At 40.8% G+C, this 18487-nt stretch overlaps 1 pseudogene across 1 annotated transcript in view; it reads left to right on the plus strand.

Moving 5' to 3' along the window:
* LOC311281015 (nuclear factor 7, ovary-like) overlaps positions 1 to 16834 on the plus strand; it is a 28929-nt pseudogene extending 12095 nt beyond the window's left edge. Inside the window, exons 2-6 of the transcript XR_014630340.1 lie at positions 4638 to 4733; positions 4959 to 5189; positions 5267 to 5289; positions 5371 to 5489; positions 15698 to 16834. The product of XR_014630340.1 is annotated as a nuclear factor 7, ovary-like (transcript). The remainder of the gene's footprint in view (positions 1 to 4637; positions 4734 to 4958; positions 5190 to 5266; positions 5290 to 5370; positions 5490 to 15697) is intronic.
* The last annotated feature ends 1653 nt before the right edge of the window (positions 16835 to 18487 follow it).

Genomic DNA, 18487 nt, shown 5'->3' on the forward strand with positions numbered 1-18487 from the left:
GCCTGGCCCTCCATCCCGCCCCCGGGTCCGCCTCCGCTCCACCTCCCTCCTGGACAGTTTAGGAGCGTCTGGAATCCGCTCCTTAAAGGGGGGGCTATGTAACGATCACCAGCTGGAGTGCCCTTGAGAGCCACCAGAGGGCACTCCACATAAGACTCTCCTATTCACTCACAAACTACAATTCCCATAACTCACTGCCTGGACTCATCATCACTTATCACTGATCACATTCACCTGTACCTCATTCACTGATTGTATTCACCTGTCTCATCCTGTTAGTCTGTCTATTTATACCATGTTCATTCATTCACTCACTGCGAAGTCTTGTTGTACTGTCAGTCTGCATTTCCGAGCGTTTATTCCGTGTTTGTTTTCTGTTTTGACCCTGGACTGTTTATTGGACTCTGTTTATTGCCGCCTGCCTTGACCACTGCCTGTTTACTGGTTTACGAATTTGGATTACCCTTATTTAATAAAGCTGCATTTGGATCGATCTTCTTGTCTCTGAGCATTCATGACACAAACAAACAAAAAAAGCTAGCAAACGGCCGCTTTTATCGTGTTTGTTTTCAACGCTGTTTCCAGTGATATCTGATTAGTTTTCTGATAAAACTTCCATTTGTTGGTGAAATGATGGGTTAGTGTGACGTTGTCCCAGAGAGGCGTGTTACGGGCGTGTTTTAGTGAAGCGCTGTGGAGCTTCTGGCCCGACAGTGGAAACGCATGCCCGGTGCTATTGGCCCGAGGCTATTAGCCCGGCACGGCCCGTTTAAAGCCCTGGCCCGGCCCTGGCCCGACAGTGGAAACGCGGCTAATCAGTTCCTGAGGGATCTGCTTGTGCCAACTATGAGTTTATCGCTTGAGAAAACTCCACTCTCGTCCAATTTGGACCGCATGACACTGCGGTCCGAATCTGCACTTCCTCACCCCAAGCGCTTCTTGCATCAACCCTGAGGCTGGACCCATGTTATTCCTTCAATGTAGGAATCCGTCTGTGAGTCTGGCATCGGGTTTGGTAGTAAGTGCACTCTTTCCAGCTTGTATGGCTATAGGCCTCCATTTGTGAATGTCATTTAGGCCATCGCTCTATGGGCAGCAGGTTGAGCTCTGTAGGTCTCCTCCCTTTATGAGAGTTTTTATTAAGGTTGAACAGTAGACCACGGTTCCCTATTAGAAAGTATCATGGGGGTGTTAGGAAGGGTTTTTATAGGATGGTGAAAAGAAAAAAAAGAGGGTCCTGAAGTTCTAATATATAGGTAGGCTATGCACACCTTTCCCAGAGGCCTCCTCTTATGTTAGAGTTGCAGGCTTATGTAGTGGGTAGTGCTAATCTGTAGTAGTGAACAGCTTGGCTTTATTATATGGAAAATTCTCTAGTGAGGCCACCTTTCATCTGAGCATCAAACAGACATTCTGTGTGAGATGGCTTCCTCCCAAGGGGAAGTTATTCTACTAAGGACCGCTCTGTGAAGCTCCAGATAGAACTACAGAGTCAAGCATTTGGCCCTCGTCGGGCCACCTTGATAGCCAACTTAGAGTAGTGCAGCAGGTCTCCTCGCACTTTGAGAGTCGTTTTGAGATTATAGCTCTGAACTTCAGTCATATAATATTCGTGTGTCGGCCCTCACGTGGCCACCTCGATATCTGGCTTAGGATTAGTAACTAGGAAAATGGTGGCGGTGTGCTAAGCATTCTCGCATTGAGCCTCTCAGTAACTGAGTGTAGATTCCTTAGAGCCAGCCAACCAACCAACCATGCTGTTGAAAAAGTCCTATTTAAGGGTTTATTTGATTGAATAGGGCTGCAGTAATCAGGACTGGTCGTGTTTAGTCCAGCTGAACCACATAATAAATACATTTAATATAGTGCTGGGCGGTATACCGGTTCATTCCGAATACCGGTGTTTATTTTTGTTATGATATGAATTTTTAATATAGCGCAATACGTATAAAGTGTGTCGTTTTAAAGGTTGTATCAGTGATTTCAGGCCCCCCCCCAAAAAAAGATCACATTCATCTAATCTTTCCTAACGATCCGCTAGCTGCCCGCCCCATAAGCATGCCGTCAAAAAACCGCATCTCTGTAGGCAGCCTAGGCTCTGAGATCTGCACACAAAAAAACAATTGGTTTCACCAACCACTCAAAACCAAAACAAATAGTGTTCCAACCAATCACCGACAGGGGGAGGGTGTTGTGAGGTTTTGAGCCAGCTTCTTCTTCAGCTCCGACTTCGCATGCAGCCGTGCACGAGCACAAAACCTCACAACACCCTCCCCCTGTCGGTGATTGGTTGAAAAATATTTTTTTTGGGGGCCTGAAATCACTGATACAACCTTTAACAACGATCGGAGTGCGGCGCGGCACGACACGACACTGTTTGAGAGGGTCTATTTTCACTGTTGCACTGTGGTGAGAGCACCACTGTATGTATTACTAAGCGTGACGGTGAAGATGGATGGGTTAAACTATAATTGATAGCTGTCAAATTATATTACAGTATTTCCCATACAGTGGCAGGGGCGTGTCTAGAGCATTTTCAGTGGGGGGGCCATGCTGGGGCACTGCCTCCAAACGGGGTGGCCGCCAGTGACCAAAAAAAAGAAGAAGCTAAATTCTACAGTAGCCTATATTACGTAAATCCTACTGATTTTATTTTTTTAACTTGAATAAAGTTACTTGTAAACAAATGTAGTAATAAAGCACATTTTTTATTAATTTAGTTTTTTGTCATCCCTGCATCCATTAAGTTAAATTTGAGAGCCAGTGTTTATTATTTTTTGTGTTTTCATAAAACTAACAAGTTTATAAAATAAAAGCAATTTTAATAATGAGCCATTTTAAAAACCCAGAAGCAGAAACGATGTCAACTATTTTCTTTTAATTAGTTTGGCCATTACAATATACAGTAGTTTTATTCACAATCTCTTTCAAATAATAATAATAATAAAAAAAAATTAAAAAAATTCCCCCCACTGTAATAATTCAAATGGTTTGGCCAAAACATCAGTGTTTCATTCAGCATTTCTTTCAGACTCATTTACAAAAAAGCTGAGTAACTCAGAGTTAAAGGGATGGTTCACTTTGAAATTAAATTTTGGTATGTTTTAGCTTACGTATGTTTAAGGGCATTCAAGATGTAGGTGTCTTTTTTTTCGCAGTAGTTTCAATTTTGATATTTTTAGGTCAAACCGTTCTTGTCTGTCAGTCATAATGCAGGTCTATGATCACTTTCTCAAAGAGCATGCACAATGAAGTCCAAATTAAACAATTCCCCATCGTAAGTACACATTGATGGCCTAAGACACGAAACGAGCGGTTTGTGTGAGAAAAAGAGCAGTATTTATATCGTTTTTACCTCTACACAACCACGTCCAAGTGATCTGAGGGCGCGCGCGCTTCCTGGTGTGTGACGTGTGCGCGCGTTCTGGCTGCGCAAGCTCCGGAAAGAGCCGGACGTGATCTCGGATGTGTACAAGAGGTAAAAAACGATATAAATACTGTTCGTTTTCTCACACAAACCGCTCGTTTCGTGTCTTAGGCCATCATTGTGTACTTAAGATGGGTTACTTACTCACAACTTGCGACCGTTGTTTCTCTGGCGCTGCACTTCTTTGAATCGCGAACTTCAGTAGAGTCTATAAACTGATTGGCCGTAAAATGAACCAATCACAAGACATCTTATAGGGGGGGCACCTGGGGTGGCCAATCGAATTTCAGGGGGGGCCGGTGCCCCCCCTGGCCACCACGTAGACCCGCCCCTGTACAGTGGTGCACAATATCAACACAGCCTTTTGGAAAATCTATTTGTGGTTGGCACTGACATTGAATAAACATGAGCACTGCACGTTTCAAAGTCAAAACGCGGTGCGGGTGTTTTTATATGAATGTATCTGAAGTGAACTGACGGTCTTTAGAAAAGTTTTGATGTTATTTCAGTTTATATTTCTTTATATTTCTTTATTTCTTTATTTCAATTGAATATTTCTTTCTTTCCTGATAAAGTAGCGTTTATGAGTGCTGCACTGCTTTGTGTACAGCCGTTACCAGAGTAACCACTCCTAAAGCACCTCCTGCCTGCACCTCTTTGTAAACAGCATTTGCAAACCTGTATTAATACTAGTGTGGATTTTCTCTACAATATTCACTCATGACAGTAAAATAGAGCATTCTAAGTCAATCTACTGCAGTATTTCCTCTCTCAATCAGTAGAAACACCCACTCATGCTTGAAAAAAAAAAATACCGCCATATACCGTGAAACGGGTATAATTTTGACAAATACCTGATATGGATTTTTGGTCATAACCCCAGCACTAATTTAATAGATTTGAGGAATTAGTAACTACAGGGGCAAAAACATTTTCACGCAGGCCTTGTTGGTATTGGATAACTTTTTGCTTTAATAAATAACATTGTCTTTTACAAACTGTACTTTGTGTTTTCTCAGGTTGCCTTTGTTTTATGGTAGGTTTTAATTTCTGAATAAATTTAGTATGAGATGTACACAAAAATAGAAGAAATCAGGATGGGGGCAAATACTTTTTCACAGCATTATATGATCATATCACTGTATTGTCTTCTCTTCTACTCTTCACTGTATTCTGGTGTTTTATGTACTGTATTTTTGTTCAATTCTAGGAGGAACTCAATACAGCACTGAAGTCCTTACAGAAGAAACTTAAACGCAATGAAAAAAATAAAGCAGAGTTTGAGAAAACAGTTCAATACATCAAGGTGAGGAAACAGAATCAGGAGTCATGTATAGCATCACTGTATATAGGTATGATTTGACATATTTAATATAATGGATTCCAGTTTATTATTTCTGTAAATGACGAGCATCAATCTGCTTCTGGATCCGTTATCTGTCGGGTATCTGAGTTTATCCCTGATATGAATGATGTGAAGTGTTGATGTGTGTCGATTGAGATGATTGAAGTGAATGTGATGTGATTTCAGTCTCAAGCTGAACACACAGAGCGTCAGATTAAACAGCAGTTTGAGAAGCTTCATCAGTTTCTCAGAGATGAAGAAGAAGCTACAGTCACTGCACTGAGGGAGGAAGAGGAGCAGAAGAAGCAGATGATGAAGGAGAAGCTGGAGGAGATGAACACACACATCTCAGCTCTTTCACACACAATCAAAGACATGGAGGAGATGATGAAAGCCAATGACGTCTGCTTTCTGAAGGTCTGATTTCAGATCATTGGTTGATCATTGGTTGATTGATTGAGTTCTTGATGATAAATGGTGTGTTTGTTCTGCAGGAGTTTCCAGTCTCAATGGAAAGGTGAGTGATCTGCTCCTGTCTCTGGTCTCTTTGGTTCTGATCCAAAGCCACTGCAGTTCTGACTCCTGAATGTTCTTCCAGAGTCCAGAGCTCACAGCCGGATCCACAGATGGCTTCTGGAGCTTTGATTCATGTGCCACGATACTTGGGCAACCTGCCGTTCAGAGTCTGGAAGAAGATGCAGGACATCGTCCAAAACAGTGAGTCTGACTGCAGGAGATCTGAGCTGGAGAGTTAAAGGTTCTTCATGACACACACTGATAGATAGATAGATAGATAGATAGATAGATAGATAGATAGATAGATAGATAGTAGGGGTGTGATGAGAAACTTAGCTCACGAGAACGTGACAAGATTTTTGCACAGAATTTTTTAGAAATCCTCAATGATAAAAGTCATGACTAGAAAAATAGTCTGCAGGTGCATTTTGAAATGTTTTACCTAATCATATTGGAATGACTGTCATTTCAGATCAACTTTCTGAGTATGAATTATCAAATGCATTGAAAGACAACAATATACAAGCACTGTAAAAGGTTTTGCCACAAACTCCACTGACTGGCTTCTCTCCTGTCATTTTTTTTGTTGATTCTTAGCAAAAAACACTTAGTTCTTTCAAAAATATATGTGCTCATTAATGTATATTTACTTCTTTCAGGTAATAAAGTATTCTCGTAAGTTTATAATCTGCCATTGAAAGTACATACGGGTGAGTGGTTAGAATGCCGCTCGCCATGTTGCCCCTCCATCTTGAAACTACATTCGCCAAAGAGGGACATACCTGTAAATTCAAGCTTCACCTTTTGCGTTTTTCACTCAGTGACACCGTGACGAATGCGAGGGGGATTACTCGCGAACAGCGACTGCAGATTTGAAAGTTAGTATGGTGTGTGTGTGTGTGTGTGTGTGTGTGTGTGTGCGCGTGCGTTCACTCACATTTGAAAGAGAGAATTAAAACGTCAACGCGACAGGCAAATCAACAAGACCAAAGTCAATACTGGAGTAACTTTTCCCAGATGGAAAGAGCTCATGAGGAGCAAAGATTTTAAAACGGACGCCGAAGTTGCCTGCTTTCTTCTCGACAGGTAATTCAGCCTATTTGTGTAAATTCTAAGTTTTATAGTTGCTTGTCTAACCATAGCATGGTTGTGCATAACTCCAGAACGACCTCTAGTATAACTTCATCCTCGCGTCAATGGTGAAAAAGTATTGTTTACCTTGTAACATAAATCTGTGCTGCGACGGATCACAGGTGATGAATAGTTTTAAAGGTGCAATTTTTTAAGCTATATAAAAAAAGGACACTGGAAATTTTAGTTATTTTTAATTGCTTTTACTTTGTACACATTGTAACGTTAGCCTAATCTGATTATGCTGGGATAGCCGATTCCAAGGGTGACGTTTACCTCCTGACATCTGTCCTGTAGTTTTATTCATTTTAGACGTAGTATTGTTTATTATTGTCATGGACGAAGTCGATAACTGGAAGCCATGTTAGTCTTGGAATAATACGGCCACCATAGGAGTTAAAACGCCCTCGGAATTGAAAGGAACAGAAACTAATATTCACTGGGTAGTCATATACAATTTCACCGCTAGATGGGGGAAAAAAATCACACAGTGTAGCTTTAACATGAGTCTCTTCAGACCTTACTGTACGTGATTTATGAGCTTCCAGAACTTCTGAGTGAGGCTGTGTGTCTCCTCATAATTGAACTCATTTCCCCAAATTGAACATAGAAATAAAAATGATGAATAACAAAAATAAAAAACAGTTTTTTCTTAGTCTTATTATGTGCAACCATAATCAAAGTACTCTCTCAGTATTCAAAGTGCAAAAAGCACCAGCGAGACCAGAGCCACAACTACACAGCCCAGCCTAAGGTTTTATATTGGGAGACAGGTATTGAATGCAGCCTAATTTACGCACATCAGGTAGCTCATGTTTTACATTCGATTTAGGATCGCACATACTCTGTGTATAGGATGGGCTGGTGCTGAGCACGCATTCTACAAGATAAGACATTTATCAGATGCTTAGGCTCTGTTACGCAACGAATCCTCCGCCATCGTCACGTGATCAGTGAACTGTGATTCTTGCTGCACTGTGTGCAACTGTGCAACTCGTGCTGGAGGAGCAGAGCAGACATTTACAATCGTTTACAATTGAAGCAACCGTTATCTTACTTAAGTAAATGGTTTTTATTTCTATAAAGAAAGCATAACGACAGTGGACGCTGTGGGTAATGTAAATGTAGAGGTGGCATATTCTATGCTAATTTCACCCTCACACCGTGTCCTAACTCGACGCGACATGCAATAAAAGGTTCTTTTCCATGTTAATCAGAGTTCCCTTTCGAGGGAACTCGCAATGCGTCAATGACGCTTTGGGAATGCTCCTGCGTGATTGCGTCTGAAGCACTTGTGTCAACTAGTCCAATGGCGAGAGTGGGCGTCACAGGCTGGTGACGTCACGACCAGGAAAGGAAAAAAGCACATCCGGAATAGAACCGCGCTAGCTTCTGTGCCTCAGCAAGCGCTCTGTGTTACATACGGTCTGTCTTATTTATTGTTGTCTGTCACTATATCAGTCACAAGCATAGATATTATGGCGAACAAAACAACCTTAGATCGATGTATGTGTTGTTTGTTTGGACTACGAGCATTGTGAGTTACAATTGCTTTACTCGCTGCATTCCCGCTTGTCACTCTTTGAGGAGGGTGTTCAGGCTTGCGTTCCTTGCAGTACCGGCCCTGTTGTTGCCGAGGCAGCACGGAAGCTGGTATTGTGGGGTTCGCAAATGGCTCTCGCGGAGGGGTTAGAGACGGGCTCCGCCTTTTCTCTGCCTTTACCTGGGGGTTCCAGCGCTCTCTCTCTGGGATCGGAAGCCCACGCCGTGGCTTCTTCTGCCCTGGTTAGAGAGCCCAGTGATTCAGCAGTCTATCTCTGAGGAGGTAGAGGTGCTGAGCATCGATGCAAGGGAATAAAAACTCACCACCCTCATCAATTAAGAGCATGTTCAAAGAATCATGTAGCTCTAAATAAAAATGAAAATAGTGGACGGGCTATGTTTATTCATAAACATTACCAACGTGTGTGCACTATCGGGAGTTTCCCCATGCTACTGTTTATTTAAAAAAGACTGCAATAAGAATCGAGTGGTTATGCAAATACAATGCATAGATTAAAGAGATACATAGTGTATTGCAAGCTATGAATTTATGATTCTTTTATTGTATGCTGAAACTACTTTTTTATATATAAGCCTATATATATAAATATATATTCAGCCTTTCATTCAGACTATGTTGACTTGTCTGGTTTATTTTTTGCTGTTTGATTCTGAGGAATTAAATAAGTGGGCTGCATTTAAATTTGCTTATCTGACTTTCATTAGTTAGATTCATGTATAAGTTCAGCATTTCATCCAGACCGTGTTAACTTGTCTGGTTGATCTTTTACTACATTTAATTTTGAGGAATGAAATGGTATCATTCGGTTCTGCAGCTGTCCATCTCCGAGGAGATGGATGTGCTGAGCATCGAGTTAAGGGAATTGAAGATTCTCCATCTCAATCCCCTGTGTACAATGAGATTTGGAGTTTATAACTTCCATGTCAGGGCCTTCCAGTTTTTCCCGATCTCCACTAATAAAAAATGAGATCCAGGATCAACCCTTTCATCCTGTTTTTTCAATTCTAAAAATGTATGTTTAATAAATTGGGTTGAAAGAGCTTGGGCATGGCCGATGCCAAAGGCAGAACAGACGCTTGCGAGCTACCAGTCCTGTCATGGCTTAGGCTCCCCTTAAGGCTCGGCATTACTCTCCAGGCCAGTTAGAAACTCTTGGCGCTGGTGGGTAAGGCGTAAATGAGGCTGCTGGGTGGAGCAGCCCTAGCCATTAACAAACTCCTTGTACAGGACAGAGTGTCGTTTCCTGTGCTCCCCCTCAGAAAGATTGGGGACCGGAATGGCATTCTCAACAGAAGCCTTTGAAGCAGAAGAAGGATCTGAGGACCATTTTTTTCTGCGTAAAAAGGCTTTGGCCAAGGTCCTGACGCCACTGATGTCAGACCTCTGAGGGCAACCCCGACCGGGGTGGAACGGTGTACACCTCAGTATACGGCGCCCGCCCCACCTCGGTGCCCTCAGGAGGCCGTTCTGCCAACCCCGCCACCCTTGGTGCCTCGGGGCGCAGCGGTCTCCAGCGAGCAGATGGCTCAGTGTCACCACGAGTCTGTGTCAAACTCGCACCCTCTGAGGGGGGTCCTGCCAGTATGCTTCAGGTCACTTAAGTGGCTGTTACAATAACACCAGAGGCCAGTCTCGAGAGACTGGTACCCTTAGTAGATTTCTGACAGAGTGAAGAATCTGCCGAATATATCTCCATGGGTCCTGCAGATAATAGAGAGAGGTTACAGAATCCAGTTTCATTCTCCTCCACCTCGTTACAACGGGGTGCTACTCGTGTTAGTACATCCCAGGCAGGCTCTGGTAATGGAGCAAGAAGTAGAGTCTCTATTAGCGAAGGGAGCTATAGAGCAGGTGTACTCACCCGACAGAGTATCGGGGTTTTACAGCCGCTACTTTATTGTTCTGAAAAAAGGATGGGGGGGGGTTGCGTCCCATTTTAGATCTTCGTCTGTTGAATTGTGCAGTCAAGAATCTCAAGTTCTAGATGCTCACACTCAAACAGATCGTGACCCAAATCAGATATGAGGACTGGTTTGTCACGATAGATTTAAAAGACGCTTACTTCCATATCTCCATCCTTCCTCTTGATAATACTGAAATTTATCCTTCTCAACAAGTCAGGAGTCTGGGTGTTATCCTGGACAGCACACTCTCCTTTGAAGCACATGTAAATAACATTACACGCGCCGCATATTTTCATTTGCGTAATATTAGCCGTCTTCGTCCTTCTCTCACTAAGAGCAGCACAGCAATTCTAATTCATGCGCTGGTCACTTCACGAATTGATTACTGTAATGATCTTCTCTCTGGTCTTCCTACAAAACTTCATCGTAAATTTCAACTGGTTCAAAACTCAGCGGCACGTGTCCTGTCTAGGACTTCTTTACGCGAGCACATCACTCCAATTCTTCAACAATTACATTGGCTTCCAGTTAAGTACCGTATTGATTTTAAAATTCTGCTTCTCACATTTAAGGCTTTACATAATTTGGCTCCTCCGTATCTCACTGATCTTTTAAACATTTACACTCCTTCTCGTTCTCTGAGATCGTCTCACTCTATTTCTCTTGTGTCGCCACGTATTCGCTTAACTACAATGGGAGCGAGAACTTTTAGTTTTGTGGCGCCTCGGTTGTGGAATTCGCTTCCCCCCAACATACAGAATTGTGACAGTTTTCACATTTTTAAATCCCGTCTAAAAACTTATCTTTTTACTCAGGCTTACGGGTGAATTGCAGCATTCTTTTCTTTGTGTGATGGATGTAATTATGCTGTAAATTTTATAATTTCATTTTTATATTGTTATTATTTTACCTTAAGTTGTTCCAAACCTGTATGATTTCCTTTCTTCTGCTAAACACAAAAGAAGATATTTTAAAGAAGGTTGGTAATTAAACAGTTGCTGGTCCCCATTGACATCCATAGTATTTTTTTTTCCTACTATGGAAGTCAATGGGGTCCATCAGTCGTTTGGTTACCCACTTTCTTCAAAATATCTTCTTTTGTGTTCAGCAGAAGAAAGAACGTCATACAGGTTTGGAACAACTTGAGGGAGAGTAAATGATGACAATTTTCATTTTTCATTTCATTTCAAACGCTGCTAGATCTGCTTATTTTTCAACCCTATTAGAAGAAAATAAACAAAACCCTAGGTATTTATTTGAAACGAAAAAGAAAGCTTCAAGCCCAGAAATTTCCAAGCAGCACAGCAGTAATGACTTAATAAACTTCTTCACTTATAAGATTGATAATATCAGGGACAAAATTATAACTATGCAACCGTCTACTACAGTATCGCATCAGGCAGTGCATTGTAGTCTCCCTGAGGAAAAATTCGATTCATTCATTGCTATAGGAGAGGAAGAATTTACTAAACTCGTTAAATCATCTAAACCGACAACATGTATGTTAGACCTTATACCGACTAAGCTACTGAAAGAGATGCTTCCAGAGGTCATAGATCCTCTTCTTAATATCATTAATTCATCTTTGTCTCTAGGATACGTACCAAAAAACTTTAAGCTGGCTATGATTAAACCGCTTGTTAAAAAAACGCAACTTGATCCTACAGAATTAGTCAATTACAGGCCGATCTCGAATCTACCCTTTCTGTCAAAGATATTAGAAAAGGCAGTATCCTCACAACTATGTTCCTTTCTAGAAAGAAATGATATCTGCGAGGATTTCCAGTCAGGATTTAGACCGTACCATAGTACCGAGACAGCTCTCGTTAGAGTCACAAATGATTTGCTCTTATCATCCGATCGTGGTTGTGTCTCTCTATTAGTGTTACTCGATCTTTGTGCTGCGTTTGACACCATTGACCACAGCATTCTTTTAAATAGACTTGAAAATTATGTTGGCATTAGTGGAATTGCACTAGCATGGTTTAAATCATACTTATCTGACCGTTATCAGTTTGTAGCAGTAAATGAAGAGATGTCTTATCAATCACAAGTTCAGTATGGCGTACCACAAGGCTCAGTACTAGGACCGCTGCTGTTCACTCTGTACATGCTACCATTAGGAGATATCATTAGGAAACATGGAATTAGCTTTCACTGTTATGCCGATGATACTCAGGTCTATATTTCTTCAAAACCTAACGAAACTTACCAATTCACTAAATTAACAGAATGCATAGCTGATATAAAAAATTGGATGACTAGTAATTTCCTACTTCTTAATTCTGAAAAAACAGAGATTCTAATTATTGGACAAAAAACATCCTCACGTAATAACCTAGAATACTGTCTAACACTTGATGGCTGCTCTGTTAAGTCTTCGTCGTCGGTTAGGAACCTGGGTGTGCTCTTTGATACCAATCTTTCATTTGAAAGTCACGTGTCTAGTATCTGTAAAACTGCATTTTTCCATCTTAAAAATATATCTAAATTACGTCATATGCTCTCATTGACAAATGCGGAACAATTAGTTCATGCGTTCATGACATCAAGGCTAGATTACTGTAATGCTCTACTGGGTGGTTGCCCTGCACGCTTAATAAACAAACTACAGCTAGTTCAAAACGCAGCAGCTCGAGTTCTTACCAGAACCAGGAAGTATGACCATATTAGCCCAGTTCTGTCAACACTGTACTGGCTCCCTATTAAACATCGTATAAATGTTAAAATATTGCTGATTACTTACAAAAGCACTAAATGGTTTAGCTCCGCAGTACTTGAGCGAGCTCTTAACGCATTATAGTCCTTCACGTCTATTGCGATCTCAAAATTCCGGCCAGTTGATAATACCTAGAATATCAAAATCGACTACTGGTGGTAGACCCTTCTCCTATTTAGCACCAAAACCTTGGAACAGTCTTCCTAACATTGTCCGGGAAGCAGACACACTCTGTCAGTTCAAAGCTAGACTAAAAACACATCTCTTTGACCTAGCATTCACATAATACATTATAGACTTCTATAATTCAATGTTAGGCTACATAGATCAGGTCAGCCGGAACCGGGAACACTTCCCATAAATCCTGATGTGCTCGTTACATCTTAAGAAGAATGGCATCTACGCTAATTTTAGTGTTTTTGTTTATCCCGAGGTTTTCCTGCAGCCTGCCGGATCCAGGCCGTTTCCAGATCTGATGAAGGACCTTCGCCTGGACCTGATATCATAGCGGGGTGCTAAAGTGGCAACTAGTTTCTCCTTATGGATGATCCCTTTACCACTCTACAGATAAAGCGTTGTCGGGAAAATTCGGTTCGCGTATCTACCCCGAAGTGATAAAATTCTGTATCAAAAATGTTAAGGCCAGACAAGTAGTTTTTTAAGGCTTGGTTTGTAGGGAATTACAAACCTGCGCACATATATTCAAATGTGCATACCAATAGACTGAACTTGTAATACGCATGTGCACGCCATCAGCGTTCTCACAGGTTTCGCGTTTAAAGTCTGTGTAGAGTTTCCTGTTAAAACGGTATCGTGTTAGCGGGTCCCTAAGTTTATAACTAATGAACGTTGCAACGGAAGTGAGTCAATCAAATTAACTTTAGCTGGAAAATAACTTTATTCAAGAACTGCTATAAAGCCAAAACAATCTCTGTTACTTTAAACTATCCTTGTATCTCTGTAAAGCCACTTTGGAACAATCTACATTGTTAAAAGCGCTATATAAATGAAGATGACTTGACTTGCAGTAGTGGCTCAGAACCAGAGGGTTCTCCCCAAGAGGAAACCCACTTCGTACGATCAAGATCACGTGGCTGTGTCTCCGCGCCTTGGCTATATGGAGGAAATACTGGTTCCTATCCCAGGGTCCAGTGTTGGGAGCTCTTTGCCATCGAGTTGCTGCTTCCCTCACCGGCTGGGGAGCGGTAATGGAAGGCTGCTCAGCCCAGGGCCATCATCTTTCTTGGCACATAAACTGCCTGGAGATGATGGCAGTCTTCAATGCATTGAGACATTTTTCCTCCCAGACCTTTGGTCATTTCCTGCGTGGTGCTTTTAGACCAGGACAGGAGTATGGCGGCTTAGATGCCTTATATATGTAGATATCCCTGTAGGATGTGGTATGCGGCAGGCTGGTCCTCTCTGCTCACATTCGTAAGGTTTTACAACTTCGACGTGGGCGCGTCCCCAGGTTCTCAGGTGCTCTTGTCTTATTTGTGCAGTATTCACACAGACAGGCTCTGGTTCGTATGGCGTTTTGGTATTCTCGTTCCCAAAGCGTCATTGACGCATTGCGAGTTCCCTCGAAAGGGAACGTCTCAGGTTACGACTGTAACCCTAGTTCCCTGAGAAGGGAACGAGACGATGCGTCACTTTGCCATACTTCCTACATCCCTGTGATCGACTTGAAAAAAAAAAAGCATTGAGACATTTTCTCAATTCCACCCTTTTTGAAGCTAGCGCGGTTCTATTCCGGATGTGCTTTATCCTTTCCTGGTCGTGACGTCACCCGCCTGTGACGCCCACTCTCGCCACTGGACTAGTTGACACAAGTGCTTCAGACGCAATCACGCAGGAGCGTTCCCAAAGCGGCATTGACGCATCGTCTCATTCCCTTCTCAGGGAACTAGAGTTACAGTCGTAACCTGAGACGTTTTTTGTCCTAACCAGCTGCGACGGCAATATGCGACTATTCTATTTTAGAAACGGTTTCTATTTTTCTGCGACGTCGCAGCTGGAACAACAAACACAAAGTGTGGCAATGATAATCTAGGTAATCTAGATAATAAGGTACTGTTTATGTACTTAATTTGATGTTAAAAGCATGCAATGTGACTTTGAATATCATTTAGTGCTCCAGCTTTGTAGCTGTAAAAGCAACAGTGGATAATTCACCTCAGATCTTGAAATTAAATAAATGGAAACAAGAACGTTCAAACTGTGAACAAACAAGTGTATTCTTTGACAAATTCTTTGTTTTAGTAACTCAGTAGCCTATGTATTTTAATAATGTTTAAATGGTGTAATATTTGTGAATTTGATTATGTAGTCTACTTATCCATTATTTTGTGAGTGCCGTCAAGATTACTCTCTGGTGCCGTGCTCTTGCCGCGAGACTCCGCCCACACGCTGTTCTGATGGGATTCTGTCCGTTTAAATGTGAATTTTTGTCAGTTGGAGATTGAACAGTTTTGGCTCATTTGAAGATTCCATCAAAGCAGGCAATGAGTTTTGATCCTCATTTTTAGAAAACTGTAAATCTGATCAGTTATGAAAGATAAAGAAGTCAGAGTCAGAACAGTCTGAAGGTCTGAGCAGAGTTTGGAGTTTGTTAGGAAGAATAACAATTAGAAAATTTTGTCTCATAATAATAATAATTTCTCAAGCCAAAATAATTAGTAAGTCAAACACAACAGAAAGTAAGAATAAACTATGATACACAGACTATAAGAGGCAATAAAAGGAAGATGATCAGATGCTGCTGAAGATCACACACACACACTTACAGTTCTTCATCTACAGCAGAAATCTCAACACATCTTATTGATTTATTATTTTAACTTTCCCAAAGTATCAGTTTCTCTTGATGGACACAAATGTCTGAATCTCATATTTATTGTTTGTAGTTGATGCCGTTAAACACTGATGATAAAAACGAGTGTGAAACTAATAACAGCACTGACAGTGATCAGAGGAAAATGTGTTTGATCAACAGGACGAGTGTCATAATTCATAATAATCTGTGTTGGGTTCACTGTTGATCATTATATGAAGATCAGAATAAAAGCATCTGTTGATTGTGTCTCATCAGCTCCTGTGATTCTGGATCCAAACACTGCGAGTCCATATCTCGTCCTGTCTGATGATCTGACCAGTGTGAGATACAGTGAGATCTATCAACCTGTTCCTGATAATCCAGAGAGATTTAACTCTCTTCCCTGTGTTCTGGGTTCAGAGGGTTTTAACTCAGGAGCGCACTGCTGGGATGTGGAGGTTATGGAGAGTTCAGTCTGGAGTCTTGGAGTAACTACAGCATCAAACCAGAGGAAGGGAAACATTTTCTTCAACACTGATGTCTGGTGTGTGACGTACGGATGGACTACACGTTCTGGTTTTCGTGTTAAACAGAAGCTTGATCGTGTGAGAGTGAATCTGGACTATGATGGAGGAACAGTGTCGTTTTCTGATCCTGTAACTAACACACATCTACACACATTCACAACCACCTTCACTCACACACTCTTTCCATTCTTCAGGTGTTCTGATTCTATGAGGATCTTACCGGTCAATATTCAGTAAACGTCACTCCTGTAGATCTGGATCTTCCTGCTTTCATCATGTTTCCAATATTTAATCCATATCTCATGAGTAAGAGTGCTGTTGATCTGAGTATCAGTACGGAGGCTGTGATTGGGCCGTGATGATCACATGACTGATATCCAGCACTACAGCAACACTCACACTCTCATGTTGCTTTAACAGATCAATAAACAAGAGAGATGTTTGTCACTTTGCTAATTTTCACATAATTATATATATTTTTTTAAATCTAGAAACTGAGCCTAATTCTACACATGCATAGTTTCAATGAATTTGTAAATAAATAATTGAATATTTCAGTTTAAATGATTGTTTGCTCACTTAAGTACATGGATGTAAACGATAAACATTATAGGGAAATGAGAGGGTCTGTATCTCTTACCATTTGAGAAAGCGTAACAGCAAACTTGGACCATGTGATGCTCCTCAGCCTATCGTGTAACGGCAGTGATGTCAGCGCACGCAGTTCAAAGTTTAATGACAGCCAGTCACAGCTTATGTTAATCACTTTCTTGTGGATTATTAGCGCATGGGTCTTGTGAATAAATTTGATATATATGGGGTTTTATCGCTAGTAAAGGTAAATTACAATTACAGTTTTAGTAGTATCACTGCTATGTATGACCAATGAACAGATTCAAATCTAATCTTAAATGCTTGATTCTTAAAAAAAAAAAAAAAAAAAAAAAAAAAGAAGCTTAATTCATGCTCGTTTTACCGCTCAGTAAAGCTTTTCTAAAGTTACTACTAAAACTGTAATTGTAATTTGATTGTTGAAACCTGGAAGCCAAAGAAAGAATATATTAATTTATTAAAATATTTATATTTTCTTTACCTTCATTAAAAAGCGTTATCATTATTAGGCATACACAGCAGTCATAAATCATTACAATTCAAGTGTAATTAATTTGTCATAAAGTGAATGCATCATTATTTTATTTATTTTCTCATTAAACAACAATATAATACAGTATTTATATTTAAATTATTATTTTTTTCTTTATTCATTAAATTTGCAATATATCAGCATCATAGTGCATGGCAGTCATAGTCATTCAAGTCTTATTATAACTGGTAGAACTTGAAAGCCAAAGAAAGAAAATATTGATTTTATTTTCTTTAGACCAGGGGCCCGTTCTTCGTACGTCGCTAACTCAGTTAGCTGGATTAGATTGTTGGCGATTTGGCATGATCTTGGATTGTTTGGTTCTTCGACGCTCATCCTGGACTTGCTGTCATAGCAACAGGTGCGCAAGCTTAAACCTGCTCGGGAGCTTATTTCATGTAAACAGGATTAGATCCCGGCTTTATAAGCGGAGCTGATACGGGAAGTCCAGCGCAGCGCGATAGTGCACTTTCTGAGATGTATATTTTTTCTCGTGACTCGTGAGATTGTCGTTTACATTATTAATTTGTTGGAAACGCACATTTATTTTCGACTTGTCGGAGTCGGGCTTTAACTACAGCACAAACTGTTTGCATTGCTCTAAGATTATTTGCGAGTGGCTTTTTCCTTTACACTATTGGAGATGCAGAGAACTTGATGGAAAGTGCTGTCTGTCGTGTCATTCGGAGTTTACCTGGCGCTTTTAGGTTTAAAAAACAGTTTTAGTTTTTTTTTTTGCCATTTCCAAGCCACTGAAGACCCAATGCTGGAAAGATTTTTTTTTTAAAAGCAGGTTTTTTTTTTTTTTTTTGGCTATCATAATTTTTTATGAAGATCATGCAATCATGACCATGCTGATTACAGTATGTGTCACTCAGGCTTCACTAACGTGATTGGTACCATAGACTATAGGCTAGACCATAGACTGCCATCAAGGCCTCAATAAGGGGATTATGTGAACAGAAAGGGGGTTCACAATGTAAATGTGTAGCCCAGTTACTATTGTGATTTTTAATATTCCAGATTAATAATATTATATCAAATAAAAAAAAGGCAGTTGACTAAAATCTTCCATATCACAAATGTGAAAGCAAAATGGCCAGGATCTGTGCATGACTTAAGCATTTTCAGAGATTCACATTTATGCACATTATTTGAAAGTGGTAAGAAAAGTTCCACAATTAAATATCAAGCTCACTGTATTACATACACTTATGCTGATCCTAACAGAACTGCATTTCTTCATAGGTGATTATGACATGTTCCTGCAGACAGGTGTTTTATGACCCCATTCCCTGACCCAAACCAGTTACAATGCAGCTCTAGCCAGGACAAGGGCACACAATGAAATGAACTTTGGCTAACTAAAGGGAAGGTTTCAGTGTCTGATAAGTC

The sequence above is a fragment of the Rutilus rutilus genome, assembly GCF_951802725.1.
Source record: "Rutilus rutilus genome assembly, chromosome: 21".
Taxonomy (NCBI): Eukaryota; Metazoa; Chordata; class Actinopteri; order Cypriniformes; family Leuciscidae; genus Rutilus; species Rutilus rutilus.